This window comes from Mustela lutreola, chromosome 11 (genome assembly GCF_030435805.1).
Source record: "Mustela lutreola isolate mMusLut2 chromosome 11, mMusLut2.pri, whole genome shotgun sequence".
In the NCBI taxonomy this organism is placed as follows: domain Eukaryota; kingdom Metazoa; phylum Chordata; class Mammalia; order Carnivora; family Mustelidae; genus Mustela; species Mustela lutreola.
The window spans coordinates 81,943,090-81,970,960 of record NC_081300.1 but is presented as its reverse complement, the minus strand read 5'-3'; positions in this window follow the sequence as shown (position 1 = coordinate 81,970,960).

Here is a 27,871-nt window from a genome sequence, read left to right as displayed (position 1 = left end):
TCGACCTTTCTTAATTATTCTAGTACCACAATTTACTGGTTCTAAGATTTGTCCACCCCCCCATTTTAATATCTTTTAAGGCGGCACTCACCTTGCACTTGATGACATATCCTAGTTTAACTGACAGCATTTCTCTTTCTTAGTCGAACATAAACTATAGTACATCTTACACTTGATGAAAGCTAGGATGCAATTAAATACTCTATTATGGTTACGATTCTGATATTTGAAATCCTCCGGTAGCTCCCTGAGCCCCCACAGTGTAGTACCTCACCTCCTCGGCATAGTATACAAACCATCTCAAGCCCAGTGTTAACCCCGGGGCTCAGCCTCCATCCCCAGGTGATGCTGCCAGATCAGTTGTCGGTTGTCATGAACTTGCTGTAGATTCCCAAATGCACTGTGCTGCCTCCTGGCACTTTGAAACTTGACACACTCATCCTCATTCTTCGATTTGCCCTTGTCTATCACCTCCAATGAGAATCTGTTCCTAAGTGGCTTTTCCCAGCTCCAACCTACCCTTGGCAGTCTTTTATCTCCCTGTGGTAAAGCCTGTTCACACTGCACCATGGACCTGCCCGTTGTCCCGCTGAGAAGAGAAAAGGGACAGTGAGGGCCCCCCAGCATTTGCAGCTCTAGAGCAGAGCCCCATACCTGGCTTGCAGGAAATGCCAGATCATGAAGACAAATGGAGATCATCCTCTGACTAAAACCAGCTCTTCTTTGCCTACCGCAGCATCTGGATCAATAAAGAGCAGCCAGTTATTACTGCTGTTTTTCTAGGGATTTTTCCCCATAGAATTCCCAGGTCTTTACTCTTTTTATAGCACTTTAATTCAGGCTTCAACCACTTCCTAGTCAGATCAGGTGAAATCATTTTCCTTCCCCCATACCCTCGATGTATTTCACATCTACTAATTCTTTTTTTAGAGATCTGATTTACCCATTTTTCTGACAGATCACAAGTAGGTAGAGAGGCAGGCAGAGAGAGAGGGGGGAAGCAGGCTCCCCGCTGAGCAGAGAGCCCGATGTGGGGCTCCATCCCAGGACCCTGAAATCATGACCTGAGCCGAAGGCAGAGGCCTAAAGCACTGAGCCACCCAGGAGCCCCCATATCTGGTAATTTTTAATCAACGTGGATTTGCTGCATCAAATAGTTTCTTCTTCTTCAAATATAAATATATAAATATATTGATCAAGTCACTCGCATGTCTTAGGAGAATGTCATGCCTTTAGTAGCATACTTAAAATCTTGGCCATTGGTTTTGATTTTTGTTTTGGTTTGATTTGGTTCGTTTTTTGTAATTTTAAAAATCCCTCCAGCCCTTGGCTCTGTCTGACCTGAATGCATTCAGTTGTTTCTGCAACAAAATTGTTCAGGCATCGAAAACTGTAATCGTTTTCAGTGGCGCCCCCTTCTGAACACTTTGTTAATAAAAAGCTTTTTTTTTTTTTTTTTTTTTTTTTTTTGGCTATTGGAAATGTGGAACAACAATGAGTTATTTCAAAGAAGTGAACCACAGATAAATTTCTCTAAGGGTGGGATGAGGGTTACTCAAAAAGTATCTTGACAAGGCTTTAAAAGATATGGATAATCATTATAACATAACGTGACTTATTGTTACTGTTCTCTTAACTGGGCAAACACTTCTTGGCTTCTAAGAAAAACTATCATAATTCTAGATGGTTCTAGCGGCGTTCTAGCACAGGGTCTCTTGAGGCAGGGATTCTAGCCACTGGATGTGCAAGGCATGAGGCCTGTTAGTGATTCTATTTTTTCCTCTGCAGAATGGGCCTTTCAACATTCCAGGTCCTTTCTACTCCAATAAATAATGCGGTGATTCTCTCAGTGAGTTGTACTTTAGGTTTAAACAGCCAACTGTCTCTTAAAAAGGACTTTCATTTAAAGTCCTTTAAAAAAGTCCTTTAAAAAATTTTTTTTAATCTTTTATTTTGTAATCCCATATGTTTATTCTGATCGTGGAACTTTGTCATTTTGACCTTCTCTGCTGATTAAAATATTCTCTCAAAATGTCAGTTATTTGCATGTTCTTGCACTGTAGACATTCTTTACATATTTTTTAAAAAATCCATTCACGATTCTTAGTGAAAAGCCCGGGAATCTGAAAGACTACCATTTGCTATTCATCGAACAGTCACTGTCTCCACTAAGTGACAGGGTTCCAGAGAACGTGAGCTCATTAGAGATGTAGCCTTTGTTCCACTTTCTGCTACCATGTTCATTTCTATGTTACTCAGAGGAGCCTTCTTTGTAGAAACATATTATCCAATCTTTTATCAAGCTGAATTTAAATTCTGTCCCTTCATTCCCCACAACACTTAAAAAGCCATGCAAATTTTGTTCCATTTTTTAAGATTCCACATATGGAATTTTTTAATGTTGCGTTTTTGAGTTTTCATCACTATTTATGTTACTTCTACTTCACAGATAAACAATTGCTAATGACAATGTGAACTTCCTACAAATGTGCAATCAAAATCCCTAGGTACACATTACTGAAGGTCTTCGTTCCCTTTAAACATTATTTTCCTCTTGATATGCATTCTTGTTTTGTATTATATTGCATTATATAGTTTTTTTTAACAGACTGCATTTTTTACAGTAGTTTGGGGATCAAAGTAAAATTCCCTTTCCCCACATACACACAGCCTTCCCCATTATCAACATCCTGTACCACGGTGATAATTTTTCACGCTTACTGACCGTACACTGACATATTATTATCACCCCAAAGTCCACAGTTTACATTAGAGTTCACTCTTGGTGGGGCACCAGGGTGGCTCAGTGTGTTAAGGCTTCTGCCTTCGGCTCAGGTCATAATCTCACGGTCCTGGGATCGAGCCCCAGACCAGACTCTCTGCTTGGCAGGGAGCCTGCTTTCCCCCAACCCCTGCTTTCCCCGCCTGCCTCTCTGCCTGCTTTGATGCCTGTCAAATAAATAAATAAATTCTTAAAAAAACCTTTTCTCATAGAGTTCACTCTTGGTATAGTAGCTTATGCATTTTGACAACTGTGTAGCGATATATATCTAAAATATCATACATATCATACAGAACATTTTCACTGGCCTAAAAATCCTCTGTGCTCTGCCCGTTCATCCTCCTCCTCTCCTAACTGCTACAAACCGCTGACCTTTATACCATTTGCATAGTTCTGCATTTTCTAGAAGGTCATATAGTTGGAACCTTGCAACATGAAGCTTTTTCAAATTGACTTCTTTCACTTATTATGACGAATTTTAAGTTTGTTCCATGTCTTTTCATTGCTTGATAGCCTTTTCTCTTTATGGCTGAATCATATCCCATTGTCTCAATGGACCACAGTTTATCTATCCATTCTCCTCCTGAAGGACATCTTGGTTACTTCCAACTCTTGGCACTTATGGGTAAAGCTGTTACAAACACAGGTTTATGTGCAGGATTCTGTGTACACAAAGTTTTCGCTCTTTTGGGTGAGTACCAAGGAGCACGATTGCTGGATCATATGGTAAGAATATGTTTAGTTTTGTAAGAAACTGCCCAACTGTCTTCCAAAGTGGTAGCACCATTTTGGTGTTCTCATCAGAAGAATGAGAGTTTCTCTTGTTCCTCATCGTCAAAAGCATTTTACGTTGTCAGTATTTTGGATTTTAGCCATTCTAATAGATGTGTAGTGATATATCATTGTTTTATTTATTTACTTATTTATTTTAAATTCCATTTTAAATTCTTTTAAATTCTTACAATTTTAAATTCTTAAATCATTATGAAGAAGCATCATTTGGAGGGAGCAGTTTTCATAATTTTTCATCCATCACCCTTTTTTTTAGATTTAATTTATTTATGGGACACAGAGAGAGAGAGAGATCACAAGTAAGCAGAGAGGCAGGCAAGCAGGGAGGGAAGCAGGCTTCCTTTTGAGCAGAGCCCGATGTGGGGCTGGATCCCAGGACCCAGAGACCATGACTTGAGATGAAGGCAGAGGCTTAATCCACCACCCACGTGATGAGAGAACCACTCAGGTGACCCTCATCCATCAGTCTTAATTGTTTGGAGGAGAATGTGTGGAGGAATAATGCCTTAGGGAGTTAATCTCTCTAAAGAATTTTCAAGTCTTTACCCCTTCAAGGTTTTTGCACAGTTCTGATAGCCTCTAAACATCCAGCTGATTTCTACAGTGACAGGCCTGTTAAAACCTGTCCTCAAACTAGGAATAGAGCTTGAAATATACCAGTCAAGAGCAACTTTGAGTCTTTTAAGGAATTTATCAGCATTTCTTTGTTTTTGGTTAATATCCGAAATAGTTCTATATTACACTTGCATAATTTCTCCAGAGCTGACTTTGAAGGAGGCATTCAGTTCCAGCTAGTTCCATATTTTGGCAAGAACTATAATTCTATATAAAAAAAACATATTTTAGGGCGCCTGGGTGGCTCAGTGGGAAAAAATCTCTGCCTTCGTGTCAGGTCATGATTCCAGGTTCCTGGGATTGAGTCCCAGAGTTGCCTCTCTTCTCAGCAGGGAGCCTGCTTCCATTCCTCTCTCTCTGCCTGCCTCTCAGCCTTCCTGTGATCTCTGTCAAGTAAATAAATGAAATTTTTTAAAAAACATATTTTATACCAGTTATTCATGTTTATTAACTAACATATCACAATACAAATAATACAAACAGTTGCTCTTTATTAATACCTTCAACCAAGATAAAAAAATATGTCATATTTTCTCCAAAAATTTTATATCATCTGATAGGTCAGATATATATAAAATTACATTTAAAGTTTTTAAAATATCAGCAAATATTTTCATTTAAATGCAAATTTCAAAGAAAATCTACTTTTCCAAACACGAGTTTTTATCCTATTTTTTTGAATTTTGTCGACAACTGATAAAATGTTTAGCGAGACTATAAATGTTAGATCGAAAAAAATGATTAATAGATGTAGGTTCAAAATATTATGTTCCATTAAAAGTGATTTAGTCTTTGATGAACATATGTTTGGTAATATGTTGTATCCAGTTATAGTAAATTAATGACATATATAAAATTATACGGAAATGACACCTTCCATTCCATTATGAGTAGAGCTTTTAAAATGCTATTTGTCACACCTGTCATCTTGTCATTATGTAGCATTATGTAGCATTTAAAAAATGTATACTCTTCACTTTGAAGTCTTTTAGAAATCTAAAATATGACATTCTATGGTTTGTGTTTCCAAATTCCTTTATTGCCAGTTTGAACAAATCCACATGCTTTGATTCAAAGGTAATAAATTCCTCTTATTTGGAAAAATGATGTTTATTTTTGTTCTCTCTTCCTTAGCAGGTGGTTACATTTTAGCACACTTCAGAGTTACAATTTCATGCTTATTAAAAACATTTATTATGATCTACATAGATGAATGAAACTTTTATTTTATTAAATTATTTGCCAAAAAATCTGTTATTTTTAAAAATGTATTTCCTTTGAAGGGTTATTTTAGAGCATTGAGAGAAGATCTAGGAGTGTGGTATTGTGCAATTTATAAATAGATATGAAATGGTTATTTATATGATTGTTTCTTTAAGGCTTTTGTCTTATTTTGTTTTTTTTTTTGTCTTATTTTGTCCATTATATGCTATAAAATATTTTGAAAATAAATTTAAGGTATGTTTTACATAGTTTACTTTTTGGAAAAAATATTGAAATGACTTATGAAATTCAGTATACTCTCAAGATTAATTTATTCTGAAATTTACCAATTGCCTACAGAACCTATTATATGACAGATATTACTTCATACTACACTGGTAAATACTTGGCTTTATAAAACTTTTATTTTAATGGGTGAGACAATTAAAAGCTATAAACCTTAATAAAAATTGTATAGTGCATTCAAAAATGATGAGTACAATGGGGAAAAAGAAAAATTAGATCAGGGTGAGAAAAATCAAGGTTGCTAGGCAGGGGATGGGGAGATAAAAATTTTAATAGGAAGATCAGGGTAGTTACAATGAAGCTGACAATTGAACAAAGGTATGGAAAGGTGATGAATTTGCCCAGAACTATCAGCAATAAGGTCACTCCAGACAAAGGAATTGGCTATCTTGAAGGCCATAAAGTTGGATCGTGCCTGGCATATCTGAGGAATAGCAAGGAGGCCACTGTGAGTGTCTGAAGAGTAGCAGGGAAAGAGGTCACGGAGGTTAAATGAGTGGCTAGATCATGTAAAAGCTTACAAGTCATTGTAAAACTCTGGCTTTTATATTTGGAACTTACTGTGTGATAGAATTTCTGCTAAAAACTGAGAGTTCAAATGTCAATAAAATTTCAAGGATTCTTATTCGGGTAAGACAGAATAAAAAAAAAGAGTTCATATTTACACATGGTGTAACAAATGCTCGGAGATCCAAGTGTAGGAAGCTATGGGAGCACAGAAGAAGGCACTAAAATCACACCAATATATTTGATGACTGTGACTATATATAAATTTGTATTTTCTAAATTTTTTATAGTCACATTGATTAAAAATTACCAGATATGGGGGCTCCTGGGTGGCTCAGTGGTTTAGGCCTCTGCCTTCGGCTCAGGTCATGATTTCAGTGTCCTGGGATGGAGCCCCACATCAGGCTCTCTGCTCAGCGGGGAGCCTGCTTCCCCCCTCTCTCTCTGCCTGCCTCTCAACCTACTTGTGATCTGTCAGAAAAAAGGGTAAATCAGATCTTTAAGAAAAGACTTAGTAGATGTGAAATACATCGAGGGTATGGGGGAAGGAAAATGATTTCACCTGATCTGACTAGGAAGTGGTTGAAGCCTGAATTAAAGTGCTATAAAAAGAGTAAAGACCTGGAAATTCTATGGGGAAAAATCCCTAGAAAAACAGCAGTAATAACTGGCTGCTCTTTATTGATCCAGATGCTGCGGTAGGCAAAGAAGAGCTGGTTTTAGTCAGAGGATGATCTCTATTTGTCTTCATGATCTGGCATTTCCTGAAAGCCAGGTATGGGGCTCTGCTCTAGAGCAGCAAATGCTGGGGGGCCCTCACTGTCCCTTTTCTCTTCTCAGGCGGACAACGGGCATGTCCATGGTGCAGTGTGACAGGCTTTACCACAGGGAGATAAAAGACTGCCAAGGGTAGGTTGGAGCTGGGAAAAGCCACTTAGGAACAGATTTTCATTGGAGGTGATAGACAAGGGCAAAGCGAAGAATGAGGATGAGTGTGTCAAGTTTCAAAGTGCCAGGAGGCAGCACAGTGCATTTGGGAATCCACAGCAAGTTCATGAAAACCGACAACTGATCTGGCAGCATCACCTGGGGATGGAGGCTGAGCCCCGGGGTTAACACTGGGCTTGAGATGGTTTGTATACTATGCCGAGGAGGTGAGGTACTACACTGTGGGGGCACAGGGAGATACCGGAGGATTTCAAATATCAGAAACGTAACCATAATAGAGTATTTAATTGCATCCTGGATTTCATCAAGCGTAAGATGTACTATAGTTTATGTTCGCCTAAGAAAGAGAAATGCTGTCAGTTAAACTAGGATATGTCATCAAGTGCAGGGTGAGTGCCACCTTAAAAGATATTAAAAGGGGGGGGGGTGGACACATCTTAGAACAAGTAAATTGTGGTACTAGAATAATTAAGAAAGGTCGAACACTTGGATCAACAAAAAAAGTGATTATTGCTTACCATGTGACCCAAACTCTATTAAGTCTTAGAACAAAAGACGTTCTTCTCTTGATGCCCCGCAGCTGTTAGCCCCAAGGTACAGAGGGCAGTAGGCAACGACCAGCAGGCCTCAAGTGCCATGTGCAGACTCTAAGAGCAACTGCCTTTGAGAGAGGAAACGGTAGAGAGTGGGCTTTCGGAGGTAGAGAATTACTAGCTGGGAAAGTAGGAAAATTGACACAGAATCGGGATTGATGCCACTACATGACAGAGTTGGTGAAACGTCCCTTCTCAGAGATCTTGAGGCTCCTCAGAAATGTATTTTTCATTTTGGACAGAACATTCAGGATAAATATGATCTGTTTGAGTTCCTGGTTCTCTCATCAGGACTGTTTCTTAGGCTTCATTGGCACAAGAAAAGGGTTTTGATGGTCCAGGGTAAATCCTGAGAAAAGAAAAGCACGGTATCTATGAAAAACTAACCACTCAGAAGAGAACAACAGATAAAAAGCCAGGCCAACCTGACCCTGCAAAATAGGTAAGGTTGGTCCGGCAACAGGGGTAGAGGGGAAGTGCCCATCTCCTGCTAGAAGAGCTAGAGAAGACCCCTTCCGGAGAGACCACCAGGAGAGGAGAGCAGAAGCTGCTGATGATGAAGAATATTTTAATCAGCAGAGAAGGTCAAAATGACAAAGTTCCAGGATCAGTGTAAACATATGGGATTAAAAAATAAAAAAAAAAAAGATCATTTTAAAATGACTTTTTTTTTTAAAGGACTTGTGTAAACAAAAGTAATTTTTAAGAGACACTTGGCTGTTTCAAGCAGAAGTACAACTCACTGAGAGAAACACCGCACTATTTATTTGGGTAGAAAGGACCTGGAATGTAGAAAGGCCCATTCTGCAGAGGAAAAAAATAGAATCACTAACAAGCCTCATGCCTTGCACAGCCAGTGGCTAGAAATCCTGCCTCATGAGACTCTGTGCTAGAAGGCCGCTAGAACCATCTACAACGATGTTAGTCTTTCTTGGAAGCCAACAAGTGTTTGCCCAGTTAAGAGCACAGTAACAATCAGTCACGTTAGGTGATAATGATTATCGATATCTTTAAAAGCTGTGTCAAGTTTCTTTTTGAGTAACCCTCACCCCACCCTTAGAGAAATTTATCTGAGGTTCACCTCTTTGAAATACCTCATTGTTGTTCCACATTTACCATATCCAAAAAACAAACAAATAAACTTTTTATTAACAAAGTGTTCAGAACGGGGCGCCACTGAAAACAATTAGAGCTTTCCCTGCCAGGACAATTTTGTTGCAGAAACAGCTGAAAGCAATCAGGTCAGACAGAGCCAAGGGCTGGAGGGATTTTTAAATTACAAAAAACGATCCAAATCAAACCAAAACAAAAATCAAACCCCATGGCCAAGATTTCAAGTTTGCTACTAAAGGCGTGACATTCTCCTAAGACATGCGAGTGACTTGATCAATATATTTATATATTTATATTTGAAGAAGAAGGAATTATTTGATGCAGCAAATCCACGTTGATTGAAAATTACCAGATATGGGGGCTCCTGGGTGGCTCAGTGGTTTAGGCCTCTGCCTTCGGCTCAGGTCATGATTTCAGGGTCCTGGGATGGAGCCCCACATCGGGCTCTCTGCTCAGCGGGGAGCCTGCTTCCCCCCTGTCTCTCTGCCTGCCTCTCAACCTACTTGTGATCTGTCAGAAAAAAGGGTAAATCAGACCTTTAAAAAAAGACTTAGTAGATGTGAAATACATCGAGGGTATGGGGGAAGGAAAATGATTTCACCTGATCTGACTAGGAAGTGGTTGAAGCCTGAATTAAAGTGCTATAAAAAGAGTAAAGACCTGGGAATTCTATGGGGAAAAATCCCTAGAAAAACAGCAGTAATAACTGGCTGCTCTTTATTGATCCAGATGCTGCGGTAGGCAAAGAAGAGCTGGTTTTAGTCAGAGGATGATCTCTATTTGTCTTCATGACCTGACATTTCCTGCAAGGCAGGTATGGGGCTCTGCTCTAGAGCTGCAAATGCTCGGGGCCCCTCACTGTCCCTTTTCTCTTCTCAGGTGGACAACGGGCATGTCCATGGTGCAGTGGGACAGGCTTTACCACAGGGAGATAAAAGACTGCCAAGGGTAGGTTGGAGCTGGGAAAAGCCACTTAGGAACAGATTTTCATTGGAGGTGATAGACAAGGGCAAAGCGAAGAATGAGGATGAGTGTGTCAAGTTTCAAAGTGCCAGGAGGCAGCACAGTGCATTTGGGAATCTACAGCAAGTTCATGACAACCGACAACTGATCTGGCAGCATCTCCTGGGGATGGAGGCTGAGCCCCGGGGTTAACACTGGGCTTGAGATGGTTTGTATCCTATGCCGAGGAGGTGAGGAACTACACTGTGGGGGCACAGGGAGCTACCGGAGGATTTCAAATATCAGAATTGTAACCATAATAGAGTATTTAATTGCATCCTAGATTTCATCAAGCATAAGATGTACTATAGTTTATGTTCACCTAAGAAAGGGAAATGCTGTCAGTTAAACTAGGATATGTCATCAAGTGCAAGGTGAGTGCCACCTTAAAAGATATTAAAATGGGGTTGGGTGGACACATCTTAGAACAAGTAAATTGTGGTACTAGAATAATTAAGAAAGGTCGAACACTTGGATCAACAAAAAAAGTGATTATTGCTTACCATGTGACCCAAACTCTATTAAGTCTTAGAACAAAAGACGTTCTTCTCTTGATGCCCCGCAGCTGTTAGCCCCAAGGTACAGAGGGCAGTAGGCAACGACCAGCAGGCCTCAAGTGCCATGTGCAGACTCTAAGAGCAACTGCCTTTGAGAGAGGAAACGGTAGAGAGTGGGCTTTCGGAGGTAGAGAATTACTAGCTGGGAAAGTAGGAAAATTGACACAGAATCGGGATTGATGCCACTACATGACAGAGTTGGTGAAACGTCCCTTCTCAGAGATCTTGAGGCTCCTCAGAAATGTATTTTTCATTTTGGACAGAACATTCAGGATAAATATGATCTGTTCGAGTTCCTGGTTCTCTCATCAGGACTGTTTCTTAGGCTTCACTGGCACAAGAAAAGGGTTTTGATGGTCCAGGGTAAATCCTGACCAAAGCAAAGCACGGTATCTATGAAAAACTAACCACTCAGAAGAGAACGACAGATAAAAAGCCAGGCCGACCTGACGCTGCAAAATAGGTAAGGTTGGTCCGGCAACAGGGGTAGAGGGGAAGTGCCCATCTCCTGCTAGAAGAGCAAGAGAAGACCCCTTCCGGAGAGACCACCAGGAGAGGAGAGCAGAAGGTGCTGATGAGGAAGAATATTTTAATCAGCAGAGAAGGTCAAAATGACAAAGTTCCAGGATCAGTGTAAACATATGGGATTAAAAAATAAAAAATAAAAAAAGATCATTTTAAAATGACTTTTTTTTTTAAAGAACTTTAAACAAAAGTCCTTTTTAAGAGACAGTTGGCTCTTTAAACCAGAAGTACAACTCACTGAGAGAATCACCGCACTATTTATTTGGGTAGAAAGGACCTGGAATGTAGAAAGGCCCATTCTGCAGAGGAAAAAAATAGAATCACTAACAGGCCTCATGCCTTGCACAGCCAGTGGCTAGAATCCCTGCCTCATGAGACCCTGTGCTAGAAGGCCGCTAGAACCATCTACAACGATGTTAGTCTTTCTTGGAAGCCAACAAGTGTTTGCCCAGTTAAGAGCACAGTAACAATCAGTCACGTTAGGTGATAATGATTATCGATATCTTTAAAAGCCGTGTCAAGTTTCTTTTTGAGTAACCCTCAAACCACCCTTAGAGAAATTTATCTGAGGTTCACCTCTTTGAAATACCTCATTGTTGTTCCACATTTACCATATCCAAAAAACAAACAAATAAACTTTTTATTAACAAAGTGTTCAGAATGGGGCGCCACTGAAAACAATTAGAGCTCTCCCTGCCAGGACAATTTTGTTGCAGAAACAGCTGAAAGCAAACAGGTCAGACAGAGCCAAGGGCTGGAGGGATTTTTAAATTACAAAAACCGATCCAAATCATACCAAAACAAAAATCAAACCCAATTGCCAAGATTTCAAGTTTGCTACTAAAGGCATGACATTCTCCTAAGACATGCGAGTGACTTGATCAATATATTTATATATTTATATTTGAAGAAGAAGGAACTATTTGATGCAGAAAATCCACGTTGATTAAAAATTACCAGATATGGGGGCTCCTGGGTGGCTCAGTGGTTTAGGCCTCTGCCTTCGGCTCAGTCATGATTTCAGGGTCCTGGGATGGAGCCCCACATCGGGCTCTCTGCTCAGCGGGGAGCCTGCTTCCCCCCTCTCTCTCTGCCTGCCTCTCTACCCACTTGTGATCTGTCAGAAAAATGGGTAAATCAGATCTTTAAAAAAAGACTTAGTAGATGTGAAATACATCGAGGGTATGGGGGAAGGAAAATGATTTCACCTGATCTGACTAGGACGTGGTTGAAGCCTGAATTAAAGTGCTATAAAAAGAGTAAAGACCTGGGAATTCTATGGGGAAAAATCCCTAGAAAAACAGCAGTAATAACTGGCTGCTCTTTATTGATCCAGATGCTGCGGTAGGCAAAGAAGAGCTGGTTTTAGTCAGAGGATGATCTCCATTTGTCTTCCTGATCTGGCATTTCCTGAAAGCCAGGTATGGGGCTCTGCTCTAGAGCTGCAAATGCTGGGGTTCCCTCACTGTCCCTTTTCTCTTCTCAGGGGGACAACGGGCATGTCCATGGTGCAGTGGGACAGGCTTTACCACAGGGAGATAAAAGACTGCCAAGGGTAGGTTGGAGCTGGGAAAAGCCACTTAGGAACAGATTTTCATTGGAGGTGATAGAGAAGGGCAAAGCGAAGAATGAGGATGAGTGTGTCAAGTTTCAAAGTGCCAGGAGGCAGCACAGTGCATTTGGGAAACTACCGCATGTTCATGAGAACCGACAACTGATCTGGCAAAATCACCTGGGGAAGGAGGCTAAGCCCCGGGGTAAACACTGGGCTTGAGATGGTTTGTATACTATGCCGAGGAGGTGAGGTACTACACTGTGGGGGCACAGGGAGCTACCGGAGGATTTCAAATATCAAAATTGTTACCATAATAGAGTATTTAAATGCATCCTAGCTTTTATCAAGTGTAAGATGTACAATAGTTTATGTTCGCCTAAGAAAGAGAAATGCTGTCAGTTAAACTAGGATATGTCATCAAGTGCAAGGTGAGTTCCACCTTAAAAGATATTAAAGTGGGGGGGGGTGGACAAAACTAATAACAAGTAAATTGTGGTACTAGAATAATTAAGAAAGGTCGAACACTTGGATAAACAAAAGAATTGATTATTATTTACCATGTGACCCAAACTATATTAAGTCTTAGAATAAACCACATTCTTATTTTGATGCCCCGCAGCTGTTAGACCCAAGGTTCAGAGGGCAGTAGCCAACGACCAGCAGGCCTCAAGTGCCATGTGCAGACTCTAAGAGCAACTGCCTTTGAGAGAGGAAACGGTAGAGAGTGGGCTTTCGGAGGTAGAGAAATATTAGCTGGGAAAGTAGGAAAATTGACACAGAATCGGGATTGATGCCACTACATGACAGAGTTGGTGAAACGTCCCTTCTCAGAGATCTTGAGGCTCCTCAGAAATGTATTTTTCATTTTGGACAGAACATTCAGGATAAATATGATCTGTTCGAGTTCCTGGTTCTCTCATCAGGACTGTTTCTTAGGCTTCACTGGCACAAGAAAAGGGTTTTGATGGTCCAGGGTAAATCCTGACAAAAGCAAAGCACGGTATCTATGAAAAACTAACCACTCAGAAGAGAACAACAGATAAAAAGCAGGCCGACCTGACCCTGCAAAATAGGTAAGGTTGGTCCGGCAACAGGGGTAGAGGGGAAGTGCCCATCTCCTGCTAGAAGAGCTAGAGAAGACCCCTTCCGGAGAGACCACCAGGAGAGGAGAGCAGAAGGTGCTAAAGATGAAGAATATTTTAATCAGCAGAGAAGGTCAAAATGACAAAGTTCCAGGATCAGTGTAAACATATGGGATGAAAAAATAAAAAATAAAAAAAAGGTCATTTTAAAATGACTTTTTTTTTTAAGGACTTGTGTAAACAAAAGTCCTTTTTAAGAGACAGTTTGTTGTTTAAAACAGAAGTACAACTCACTGAGAGAATCACCGCACTATTTATTTGGGTAGAAAGGACCTGGAATGTAGAAAGGCCCATTCTGCAGAGGAAAAAAAATAGAATTACAAACAGGCCTCATGCCTTGCACAGCCAGTGGCTAGAATCCCTGCCTCATGAGACCCTGTGCTAGAAGGCCGCTAGAACCATCTACAACGATGTTAGTCTTTCTTGGAAGCCAACAAGTGTTTGCCCAGTTAAGAGCACAGTAACAATCAGTCACGTTAGGTGATAATGATTATCGATATCTTTAAAAGCCGTGTCAAGTTTCTTTTTGAGTAACCCTCAACCCACCCTTAGAGAAATTTATCTGAGGTTCACCTCTTTGAAATACCTCATTGTTGTTCCACATTTACCATATCCAAAAAACAAACAAAAAAAACCTTTTTATTAACAAAGTGTTCAGAAGGGGGCGCCACTGAAAACAATTAGAGTTTTCCCTGCCAGGACAATTTTGTTGCAGAAACAGCTGAAAGCTATCAGGTCAGACAGAGCCAACGGCTGGAGGGATTTTTAAATTACATAAACCGGTCCAAATCAAACCAAAACAAAAATCAAACCCAATGGCCAAGATTTGAAGTTTGCTACTAAAGGCATGACATTCTCCTAAGACATGCGAGTTTCTTGATCAATATATTTATATATTTATATTTGAAGAAGAAGGAACTATTTGATGCAGCAAATCCACGTTGATTAAAAATTACCAGATATGGGGGCTCCTGGGTGACTCAGTGGTTTAGGCCTCTACCTTCGGCTCAGGTCATGATTTCAGGGTCCTGGGATGGAGCCCCACATCGGGCTCTCTGCTCAGCGGGGAGCCTGCTTCCCCCCTCTCTCTCTGCCTGCCTCTCTACCTACTTGTGATCTGTCAGAAAAATGGGTAAATCAGATCTTTAAAAAAAGAATTAGTAGATGTGAAATACATCGAGGGTATGGGGGAAGGAAAATGATTTCACCTGATCTGACTAGGACGTGGTTGAAGCCTGAATTAAAGTGCTATAAAAAGAGTAAAGACCTGGGAATTCTATGGGGAAAAATCCCTAGAAAAACAGCAATAATAACTGGCTGCTATTTATTGTTCCAGATGCTGCGGTAGGCAAAGAAGAGCTGGTTTTAGCCAGAGGATGATCTCCATTTGTCTTCATGATCTGGCATTTCCTGCAAGCCAGGTATGGGGCTCTGCACTAGAGCTCCAAATGCTACGGGCCGTCACTGTCCCTTTTCTCTTCTCAGGGTGACAACGGGAATGTCCATGGTGCAGTATGACAGGCTTTACCACAGGGAGATAAAAGACTGCCAAGGGTAGGTTGGAGCTGGAAAAAGCCACATAGGAACAGATTTTCATTGGAGGTGATAGACAAGGGCAAAGCGAACAATGAGGATGAGTGTGTCAAGTTTCAAAGTGCCAGGAGGCAGCACAGTGCATTTGAGAAACTACAGCAAGTTCCTGCAACCGACAACTGATCTGGCAGCATCACCTGGGGATGGAGGCTGAGCCCCGGGTTTACACTGGGGTTAAGATGATTTATATACTATGCCGAGGAGGTGAGGTACTACACTGTGGGGGCACAGGGAGCTACCGGAGGATTTCAAATATCAGAATCGTAACCGTAATAGAGTATTTAATTGCATCCTAGCTTTCATCAAGTGTAAGATGCACTGTAGTTTTTGTTCAACTAAGAAAGAAAATGCTTTCAGTTAAACTAGGATATGTCATCAAGTGCAAGGTGATTGCCACCTTAAGAGATATTAAAATGGGGGGCTGGACAAAACTTAGAACAAGTAAATTGTGGTACTAGAATAAATAAGAAAAATAATACAAGAACACTTGGATCAACAAGAAAAATGATTATTGCTTACCATGTGCCCCATAATATATTAAGTCTCCAAAAATTTATATCATCTGGTAGATCAGATATATATAAAATTACATTTAAAGTTTTAAAAATATCAGCAATTATTTTCATTTATATGCTAATTTCAAAGAAAATCTACTTTTCCAAACACGAATTTTTATCCAATTTTTTTGATTTTTGTCGACAACTGATAAAATGTTTAACGAGACTATAAATGTTAGATGGAAAAAAATGATTAATAGATGTACATTCAAATTATTATGTTCCATTAAAAATGAATTAGTCTTTGATGAACATCTGTTTGGTAATATGTTGTATCCAGATATAGTAAATTAATGACATACATAAAATTTCAGGGAAATGACACGTTTTGTTCCATTATGAGTAGAGTTTTTAAAATGCTATTGTAAAATTTTTTTAAAAGATTTTATTTATCTATTTGACAGAGAGAGAGATCACATATAGGCAGAGAGACAGACAGAGAGAGAGATGAGGAGAAGCAGGCTCCCTGCTGAGCAGAGAGCCCTATCGGGACTCGATCCCAGGCCCCTGGGATCATGACCTGAGCCGAAGGTAGAGGCTTAACCCACTGGGCCACCCAGGTACCCCATCGTTATGGTAAACTTTGAAGTCAGTCCTCAGTCTTTGTTCTCCTTCAACACTATGTTGACTATTGTGAGTCTTTGCCTCTCCATATAAACTTTAAAATAAGTTTGTTAATATTAAAAAAAAAGAACTTGCTGAAATGCATTAATTGTATGGATAAACTTGGAAACCAGTGACCTCTTGAGCTTAGCATGAGATAGAAGATGGACATCAGTTGTCACAGTGGTGCCTCTGGCAGAACCTATTGCAAATCCCTAGGCAAAATGAGACGTCAAGGATCTGAGAGAATGTCTAAGAAGTACTTGATACATCCCTTTGGTATGGTTTATTGAAGTGTCCACCTGTCTGAAAGTTGGGAAATCTAGGTAAGGGAGGGAAAATTAGTTATGATAAAACATATCAACAAACATCAATAAATTTTGTAAAACTAATTGTCATGGCTCATATACAATATGACCAACAGAGGGACCATCAAAAGGAAAGCATCAGTTATGTTTATTGTGAAATTTTTTATTCAATATAAAGCAATGAGGGGGAAGACACAATGAGAAAATTACCATTTTTTAAATGGTAAATTTCTTACCAAATGGAATAGGTTTTATATTCTAAGTAGTATATTGAAAAGTAAAACATTGGGGTGCCTGGGTGGCTCAGTGGTTTGGGCTGCTGCCTTCGGCTCGGGTCATGATCTCAGGGTCCTGGGATCGAGCCGCGCATCGGGCTCTCTGCTCCGCAGGGAGCCTGCTTCCCTCTCTCTCTCTCTCTCTGCCTGCCTCTCTGCCTACTTGTGATCTCTGTCTGTCAAATAAATAAATAAAATCTTAAAAAAAAAAAGAAAAGAAAAGTAAAACATTAAAAAATAAAATTTTAATTTAAAAAAATTATGTAATTTTTAAAAAAGGTTAAAAATAGCAGAACCATTGTTCTTATAACTGGAAAATACATTGTATATATATCTATCAAAAATTACTTGTCATGGGGGCGCCTGGGTGGCTCAGTGGGTTAAAGCCTCTGCCTTCGGCTCAGGTCATGATACCAGGAACCTGGGATCGAGTCCCACATCGGGCTCTCAGCTCAGCAGGGAGCCTGCTTCCTCCTCTCTCTCTGCCTCACTCTGCCTACTTGTGATCTCTGTCAAATAAATAAATACAATCTTTTATAAAAAAATTTAAAAAAATAACTTGTCATGTCTGGAATCAGGAGCATATGGAAAAAAATAATATCTGAGGACAATACTTCTGCCATGTTTTGTGCCTTGTTAATATTTTTAAACAGTCAGGCAACTTTTAGCTTCATTGAAATACCTGCTAAGATACCAGCAGTGCCTTTTGGAGCCCTATGACTAAAAAAATTAATTGCAAATATTCAAAATGTTTACTATGGTGTCACTATTTAGGGCCACCACCAAGTATGTTTCAGAAGTAAGCATAACTGTTACTCTTCTGTAAGGCAAAAGGGCATGTTTTCAGGAGTTCCATCTGCTGTACCAGGAGGTGAATCAAGTAATGATTTTTGTCTATAAAATAATTCACTTTTCAATCTAACATTCCTCATTCCACATTATAATAATAAAAACTAAGAAGAGACTAAAACAAACAACTACAACTACAACAACCAGCTTTTCCTCCAGTGGAAAAGTAAATATAACCTTATGAGTAGCCTGAAATTTATTTTTAAATATTTTTAAGATAAACGTTTTTGTTAGAAAACCATATATTTTATATTACTAAGAAATAACAGGCAAAGTTTTATTAACTTCTAAAAAGTCTAGTTACTTTTATTTATCTATTAACTCATCTCTTTATGAAGTAGAACATGATCACACCTATTGTATCTACCCAAGTTTGTATGCTTTGGTTATTTTATGTTTGCTATTTCCTTGCTTAGATTTTACAATACTTGATACATAATAATGTCTTTAAGTCCATCTACGGTTTCACAGAATTTGTTTGAACTTCATAAAAATGTACCATACTTTTTGCACTGTCCTTTTTTTACTTCTCTATTAACTTTCCAAGATTTATTCACTTTAGACTGTGTAGCTATCATTTATTTTTATTCCTCCATAATGCTATGTTTACAAATTTGTATTTATCTGTACTTTTAAAAATATCTTAATTATATACCATTTCTCATCGCACGCAACACTCATGTTACTTCTACACTTATCAGATATTATGTAATTGAAAACCACAACTCAGCAACAATATAGCACCATTTTTCAAAATTGAATGGCTTACCAGAATTCTTTAATTAATTCTACCCTTTATTCTGGTATTTGGCATTGTTCATATGGAGGAAAACTTATAAGTTGATATTCCATAAATAGAAGGATGTATTATGATTGATTATTTTCATTTAGAATGCATAGAATATGGTTGATTTAATATTTCTTTCTTACTCTCAGCCTGGAACATAGTGCTATCTATGTAATAGCCACTAAAATATTAAGTTAATTACCTAGACTTTAAACTTCATATGAATAGGAATAACATACAGAACTCTTCTCAGATTGGGACACCTTTAGCTCAGGTCATAATGTTAGGGTTCTGGGACTCAGTTCTGCAAGAGATTCCCTGCTTAGCCGGGAGTTTGCTTCTCCCTCACCCTGCTGCTCCCCCTGCTTGTGCTCTCTCTCACTCACAAATAAATAAAATTAAAAAAATAAATTCTTCTCAGATAGCTAATATAGAATATCATCTTTGTATTCATCAAAGGGAAAGGGCCATATAATAATGAAATTCAGACTACTTCAAATTCATTTTTTATCCAGTAAGAAAGTACTGGAAACAAGCCAAAAATGTCTTCAATGAATTAAAGAAATAGATTGAATTTCAATATCTTAATGTTTCTAAAATAAATTGCAAGATTTTTATACTAGATATCAGTGTAAATATTCATTATACAAGGATATTCTAAAAATAAACGTGAGAAAACTACTTGACATATATGATGACAAAAACGAGTTTGACAAAAGTCAGTTTGGGTAAAACTTACAACACCTACCACCTGAATCTCTTGTTCTATAATTTAATTATTTTAATTTACAAAAATAAAAAAATAATATATCAGAGTAAGTCTATTGATAGCTTTGAAGGTATGCTCTGGTTGTGCACTGTTTACTAATTAAAGGGGAATCAAATATGTGATGCTTATGGTGTGACTATATTAAAATTCAACAAGTTCAGAAGCATACGAGGAATAGAATAAAGACAAAAGATGACCCTTACTTATCCTAAAGATAGACAATGGTATATATGTGCTAGTTGGGAAGAGAATCCAGTCAGTAGATGGAGGATGTGGTAGTGGAAAAAAAAAGACACAACGTTTTGGTTGAACGTTTAGCACTATATTTAACAAAGTGAAATTGTGTGTTAATAGCCTTGAATAAAATCCAAAAAATATTTTCAATTCATTGAAGATTATTTAGGAAAAACTTGAAAAGTACAACTTGATAAGGATTCCAATAAAAGATTCATAAGCAATACAAGTTTCAGAATTTTTAGTATATTTTCCCTAAAAAGCCATTTGATTTAAATTAAAAAGAATTCTATTTACCTGCCACTTAAATAAGAGGAAATTATTTGGTTTTGTAATAAGTCAATAAAATAAATTAACATATCTTTAGAAAACAGATATGCACACTAATTTAAAAATAATAGTGCTTAAGCTGTTCAGCAAACATTTGTAAAATTCCTTGCCACCAGCTAGCTCTGGAGTTCTGCTAGGTGAGTAAGGCCATGTATGTTACTGCTCAGAGTACTGACGCAAAGCAATTGTCCCCATCACATACATTTTTTGCTGTTGATATGTCATGCTATGTTGTTTAGAGATACATAGATGGCCCTACACGAAGGCCTTTTTTTGTGTGTATATGGGTGACTGTGATTTAATTTTAAAATTAGATGGCTATTGATTTACAATGATTCAACTTACGATATATTTGGCAATGATGTGAAAGTGAAAGTGATTCAGTAGAAACTGTACTTTGAATTTTGAATTTGGGTCTGTATAAAAAGGGCCAGTGACATGTGATATGGAGCCGTCTTGTGATGGTGGGCAGGGGCAGTGAGCCACAGCTCCCAGTCAGCTAGAAGATTACAGGGGTGAACACCTGATATTCTTACAACCATTCTATATATAAACATTCTTCTTTTTTCGTGTAATATTTAATAAATTGCATGTGACATTTGATACATTGTTATAAAATAGGCTTTGCTGAAGATGATTTTGCCCAAATGCAGGCAAATGAAAGTGTTCTGAGTATGTTTGAATAAGCTTAAGGTAAGCTATGATATTTGATAGTTTAGGGGTATTAAATGCATTTTCAATTTTTTATGTGTTTCTCTGTACATAGCCCCCTTGTAAGCTGAGGAACATCTCTATATGTATATGTAGCCTTGGTATGGCTTACATATTATTGGCACGAAACATCTAGAACAGTACGTGTGCCATATAATTGTCTACAATATCAAACAAGTTTCTTGAAAACTTGTGCCAAAGGGGTTATGTCTTTAAGGATTCTTATTTCAGAAGGGTTCTCTCAAATGTAAGATTTTTCAGAAGTTAAGTGAAAATCTGACCAAACTAAACACTTTTCCATTTTCCCTAGTGAGCAAAGATAGCTAAAATCTATCTAACATTTTCAACACTGTACTCAACGATTGTAATTCTAAATTAAGAACAGATTATTTATATCAAAACCACATGTTGGCCTAATCTTATACAATATTCATAAATCTCACTCAGAGCCTTGGACACTTTTATATGTTGAGTCTATATGGTACTACGGACATTCATCTTTTTTGACCTCATAGCTTCATGTATGTCTATACTTTTGAAAATACATGCATCATAGTTCCATTGTATAATGTCTGGGTTATAAAATGTGCTATGCTATCAAAATGGTAAGAAGAACATACAAATGACGTGATGTAATGAACTGGACCAGATTGCCAGATATCACATTTCATACCAGAAAGATTCAGTAGTAAGTTTTAAAATGGCCATCTATACTTCGACTGAATTATAACTCATTTAACTTCTCTCTTTGTGTACAGTATTATACATTAGTCAGTATTATAGTAAATAAGTACTTTGGACAGATGTAAATATGCTGTAATAAAAAATGTTTTTCTTCTTTCTCTTAGTCCTTTTTACTTGTAAGACTAGCCACAAATACCATGCCTCCCCCAAAATAATTTGCAATCCAAATTTATCTCTAAATGAATTTATTTCACAGAAAAAAAAATATATATACACTTACAGTAGACATGTTCAAAATAGTTACACAACAGCAGAGCCCTAAATGTAAGCAGTATAGTTGTTTTGTTTTGTTTTTTTCTTTAAAAAAAAAAGAGACAGTTAACTACACTTACGGTGTCAACAGCCTCTTGTTGGCAGTATGATTTTATTGGCTCCATGGAATAACAGCAAGAATTTACTATTGCTTCTTTCTTTTATGACACACACAGAAAAAAAAAAATTGACACATTTGCTCAAGACCAACCAGTATCATTTTAACCTATCAAAATTGATGGGAGACCTTCACTGCCAAAGTCCCTGCTGGTTTTTCACAATTAGTGCAGACAATCTGCTACTCACATTATGAAAAAGGAGAGAAGAGTCATAATCAGGGAAGAAAGCTTGATTAATACTTGTAATTATCATTGAATTATTTAGCCTGCTATAGGATTATTATTATTAATGTCATTTGATAATTTTCTCTCATTTTATTAAACACAACTGTGAGTAATTACCTCCCTAACATTTCTCTGTATTGGCTGACTAGCTAGCAAACATTCATGAAAATATCCATTAGCCACACATATAAAATGCTGCATTATGATGCTGTTGAATCAGAACATACCACTACCTGATCCTGTAGCTCTTTGAGGATTTGCAAATCAATTAATTATATGTTTCTTGGATTCTTCCCATACAATTATAAAATTTATAATAGAGTCCATGAACATGATTAGTTTTACCATTTTAAACCAGCAATCACACTTTGATTTTTACAACAAAAGCAGAAATATAAACACACACATTTGGATCAGTTTTCTGTTAGTCTGTCCGGACTTCAAAATCCTATTCCTCAAGATAATGTACACCAAAGTTCTGGATTAAACAAAAAATTAGATGGCACCTGAACACTTGGTTTAATATTCTCAAAAGGACTATGCAACTTATTTCTTACATTATGACATTGTTTTACAAAGATCCACACTTTTATAATGTTAGTATTTTTAATAATCAATAAAGTCAATTAATCATGATTAAAAATCAAACATAAAAATTTCTACTTTTGCTTTTGCCCCCTCCATTTAGAACTTATTTATAGCCTGATAATTCAATGGTCCCTATGTTTATGAACATCTGGACAGAAATAGCTCTAAGGTCCCATTCAGAACTTGATATTAATCTAAGTCTTTTGGCTCCATTTATCTAGAGAGCAAAGAGTAGGACAAAGGATTTGAGTACTGTTAGTTTATCTGGGAGATTATCCAAGGTAGAAAAGAATGGGAAAGTGATACAGTGAAGAAGCAACTTTGTCAAAGAGGTACATTGTTGATATAATTGTTGTGGATAGAAAATGAAGGCTTGCTTTTACTGAAAGGTCCTGAGAAATTTCTTTCAGTTGTCCTCACGAATACCTGAAAACTGACAATTTTATCTATGGTTCTTATTTCCACTTCACTGAGAGGTGTCCTCAGAGGACATTAACTCTCCTACACTTTTGGGTTGTGTTGGAGACATTCTAAAATGAGAGAGAGAACAAGAGATGCTATCAGTGTTAAGTAACTGCAATTTCCCATGGAACTATCCACCACAGGTTTGGCTATAATCAGGTGTTGGGCCTTGATATCAGAGGGATTTGAGGCAGTATCATTTTAGGTTGATCATTATATCTGAAATTTCCAAAAACTTCAACTGATGAAACTTTGATTATAAATCTATAAATATAACAATAAATCTACAGTATTCAAATTATTTTCTAAGAAATACACAGACAAAGCATCAATTGATTAATATTTAAATGTTACAAAATACTGAACTGAAAGAATTTGGTCATATAACAACGTGTAAGAAGTAGAACTTAGGTTTAGGTTAGAACTCAGGATGCATTTGAGACTCCATTAGAAATTGAATGGAGGGACGCCTGGGTGGCTCAGTGGGTTAAGCCACTGTCTTCTGCTCAGGTCATGATCCCAGGGTCCTGGGACTGAGCCCCAAATTGGGCTCTCTGCTCTGCAGGGAGCATGCTTCCTCCTCTCTCTCTGCCTTCTCTCTGCCTGCTTGTCATCTCTCTCTGTCAAATAAATAAATAAAATCTTTTTAAAAAAAAGAAATTGAATGGATGTCTATCTTATAGGTTTGCTAAAAATCAGTGACTTTGTGTTCACGTGTGGCTATGCAGGAATTTTTAACTTTCTCTAAGAAGTTATTAGGTTTGATTATATAATGGCAGTAAAGGATGGGGAAAGCAAAGTACAAACCCCATAAAGACAAAGACACTGAGTATGAGAAAAGAGTAATAGATAAGAAGAATCAATGCATTTGAGGAAAATGGGAATTGAAACACACAATGATTGTTGATTTTTTTAGATGGAGAAAACAAAACTAGCTTGCAAGAAGGAAATAACAGAATACATGTTGTGATGTGATACAGAATCCTGGAAAAGGCAGTAATGTGAAATAAAGGAGTAGAGAGCATATCAGGTAATTTGGATAGGAAGGAGTTAGGAGATAATTCCTTGATAAATTTTATATGGCCCACTTATATGCACAGATTTCTCTTCTTTAATTTATATGGAGAACAGGGTGTCCTTTATCTTCCCTTTCAGAGCACCAGAGGTGTACTCTTTCAGACTGAAAACCTGAAAAGCTCAGGACTCAGTTGCTAAAGCACAGCAGAGAGGACATATTTCAATTAAGATTTACATTTTGCTGTATGTAGTAGACTGTCAAAAGTGGTTTAACCATATTTTTTCATTTAACAAGAAGAATACAGAGAGTGTTTTCTGGTCTTGGCTCAGAGTGTCCATCCCTCTAAACAGATTTTTCTCTCAAAGTCCGGGGCAAGAAACCAATTGTTACATATGTATTCACTAAAAAAGCAGCTGGAAGATGCTGAGCACTGTGGCCCATGAGATAAGGCACCAGCACACACTTGTGAGTGGTGAGCTCTGAAGGCTGGAGGAAAATTCTAGAATAGAGTGGTCATTAGAGAGCCATACCTTTTCTCCTGTTTCCTTACCTCTCTGCACTACCCTCTTGTATCCACAGCATTGGAAATGCTTTTAGCAACACACCACACTGAATCACCACAAATTATGGGATTCTCTTGGTGGAAAACCAAACACTGTGTAAAAACTGTGGTTTTCTAGTTCATGCTTCTGGATGGAAAATAATTCAGAATAAGCTGATAGGAGTAGCCAAGAGAGATTTAATCTTCTGTTTGGAAAAGGGCTTCTATATAAGTGAGTAGAGGAACCGTTAAGAATTATTCATGTTTAGGGGCACCTGGGTGGCTCAGCGGGTTAAGCCTCTGCCTTTAGCTCAGGTCATGATCCTAGGGTCCTGGGCTTGAACCCCATGTCTGTCTCTCTGCTCAGCGGGGAGCCTGCTTCCACTTCTCTCTCTGCCTGCTCTCTGCCTACTGGTGATCTATGTCTGTCAAATAAATAAATAAAATCTTTAAAAATAAAATTTCCCTTCTTATCAGAAGCAGACCAAACCACTAACAAATTCCCCAGAAAGCTTCATCTAAAAGGTTGTACTTTCTTCAGACACCCAGCAGGACCTTCTTCTCTGGGCCTGGTATTTCTTCAATGGCCTATTCCAGAGAATAAGACACTAAACTACTGAGCACCAAGGGCCTCAGAACCATGAAAGAGATGATGAGGGACACAACGCACGCCTCTGGTCACCAAGAGGGTATGTAAATGTTTGCTGCTTTTCTGTATTTTTCAAATCTGAGTTTTTAGCTGGAGGCTGCTCCTTTAGGATAAATTGCTGATACCTGATAAGCTATTATGTGATTTTTTACAAACGATTTCCTATCTTTGCATTCTCATGTACCAAGACAGACACGGATTATTTAAAACCCTGAAGAGAGTGCTATTGCCTTTAAATTGCCTGTAACATTCGTGAATAGATTTATGATTGATGATAGATTTAGTAAATATAACTATTTTAAATATTTATTCTCAGTAAACGATTTCAACCTATGCTCATTTCAGTAACTTGGTGGATAATCCCTTTTCTATTAAACCATAGTGCAAGGACCAATGCTGCGCTTCCGAGAGAACCCCAAGCTCTTTTTCTAGAATGGCCATATGCATATGTATCAGGCGTCCTCTTTTGACTCGCTTTGTGGAGCACCTACCATGGAGGTCATGTAATAACCAATGACCAAAAAACAAACAAAAACCCCTAACATCCAGGTCGAAGTTATTCGCGCCTGCCATCATGCAAAGGCAGACCCTGCCTGGAGACCAGGAGACTGCTCAAATAGCAGGCAGGCATCTCAGCCCAGGCCTGTGCTGGGGAAGCTGGTTCCCGGCTTCGGGCGCAATCATGAAGCCAGCGAAGTGAACCCAGAGTGCAGCCGGGTTTAGGGCTGATGATCTTTTCGCAGCCCGGCTGCCCGCGGATACCCGCTCGGGGAGCCAGGCTAGGAGGCCGCGGAGCGCCGGCGCTGGCCACACTCGCAGGCCCCCGGGGCTTCACCCCGTTCCCAGGCCCCAGCCTCCCCGTCAGGAAGGAGGGGGCGGAGTCGGGGGCCACCCGGAGTAGGGGCTTTGCTAATTGCGGAAGCGGGAAGTGAGCTCCCGGAGGACGTGGCAGAGAGTCTGGGAGGAGGTGGAGGGGCTGGCGGAGGAGGGGCTGGAGGAGGAGGGTCGTGCAGCTCGGCGGTTCTGTGCTGCGGCCCAGTCGGGACTGGAGGACCCACAGGACTCGCTGCCCTTGCGCTCTTGTGCTCCAGCCCAGCCCTGGAGGCCGCGCTGCCCCTCCCAGCCCCATGGCTTCTCCAGATGACCCTCTGCGCACAGGTAAATTGAAACCGCGCCGAGCCCTCACCTGGAGCAAAAAGCGCAGGCCGCGAGCTCTCAGGGATGTGGGGACCCAGCCTCCCGGGACCCCCGGGGCACCGGGACCACCCCGGATACCGCGCTACATCCGGGTCCACACGGGGTCGGGCCAGGGATGGCGCCGCCCGAGGTGCGCCCCCCCCCCCCGCCAGCGGGGGCGCTAGCTCCCATCCTTCGGCACCCCCATGCGCGCATGCCAAGGTCCCCCTTCCCTTGTCTCCCACCATGGCCCCGCCGCTTTTGTTCTGGACTTGGGATCCCAGGTGGAAACTAGTCCCTCAGACATCCCTGGCAGCAAGGAGCACAGGGAGGGATTCTCGGTTTTTCCACCCTGGCTCTTCCTCTCTCCACATTCACATGCCTTATTGAGTCCCTTTCCTCTCCTCATTGTCACTTTTATTAAATGGTTTTGTTCTGCATGTTGACCCGCAGAGCGATTTCATGAATGAATATACAGGAAACTGAGTGGGAGCCCACCTGTGAGAGCCCACCTGTGGAGGCCTTTCATTAGAATGGTCTCTGGTTATAGACTCAGTTCAGAATATTGCGTGTACCTGAGGACGGAGTCCAGATGTTTCTTTCATCTCTGACTTGAATTTGAAATCCTCCTCAGACGTCTTCTTCCAGGATTTCTTCCGTCCTTGCTCTCCCACTGTCTCGGTGAGGATTCGCCATGAGTGTTGAACACAGGAATGAATGAATGATATATACCCCCATGTCGCTGGGGCTTTTTCTTATTTTGCTGAGGTTGGAAAAGTTTGGGAGAGACCCCCTGTATGCAGATACAGAGCTGCATGCAATTGCTTAGATAAACATGTTCCCCACTTAATGCTTGGGCATTGAACATTTCCCCCTTAACCTGTGGCTTGAGCAGTTAGGAGGAGACAATCTGGAGGTGAATCAGAAGATGGCTGAATCCACATGGTGGTGAAGATTTTGGGAGATTTTCCTGGAGATTCTAAAGAAAGATCTAAATTCTTCCAATGGGGAGTGGTAAACATTTTTACAATGGGAGATGGAAAATAAATTGTCTTGTTAACCTTTCCCTCCCCCTCAAAACCCATTATTTGAAAAAACAAAAAAGGAAGTGAAGGGAAAAATCCTCCCAATCCCATTCCCACTCACCTCCATAGCCACCTCCTCTTCCAAGAACCTAACAGACAAGGTGCCAAGAAGTGTTAGGTACCAGCAGTGGTCTCAGAGCTCATTCAAGGATCATGGTTAAAGGCATTCAAAGAGATTGTGGGGGCACAGGGATCCAATTAAGGGGAACAAGTTTAAGGTTTGCCTGGTCCCCTACAAATTAATGGCACTAGAGAAGATGAGCTTTGTGAACTATAGCTTAATGGATACAACGTGTAAAAAGCTTCAGTGAGTCATGGTGGGAAGAGGCCATGAGGGCAGCAAAGACAGTCTTAGA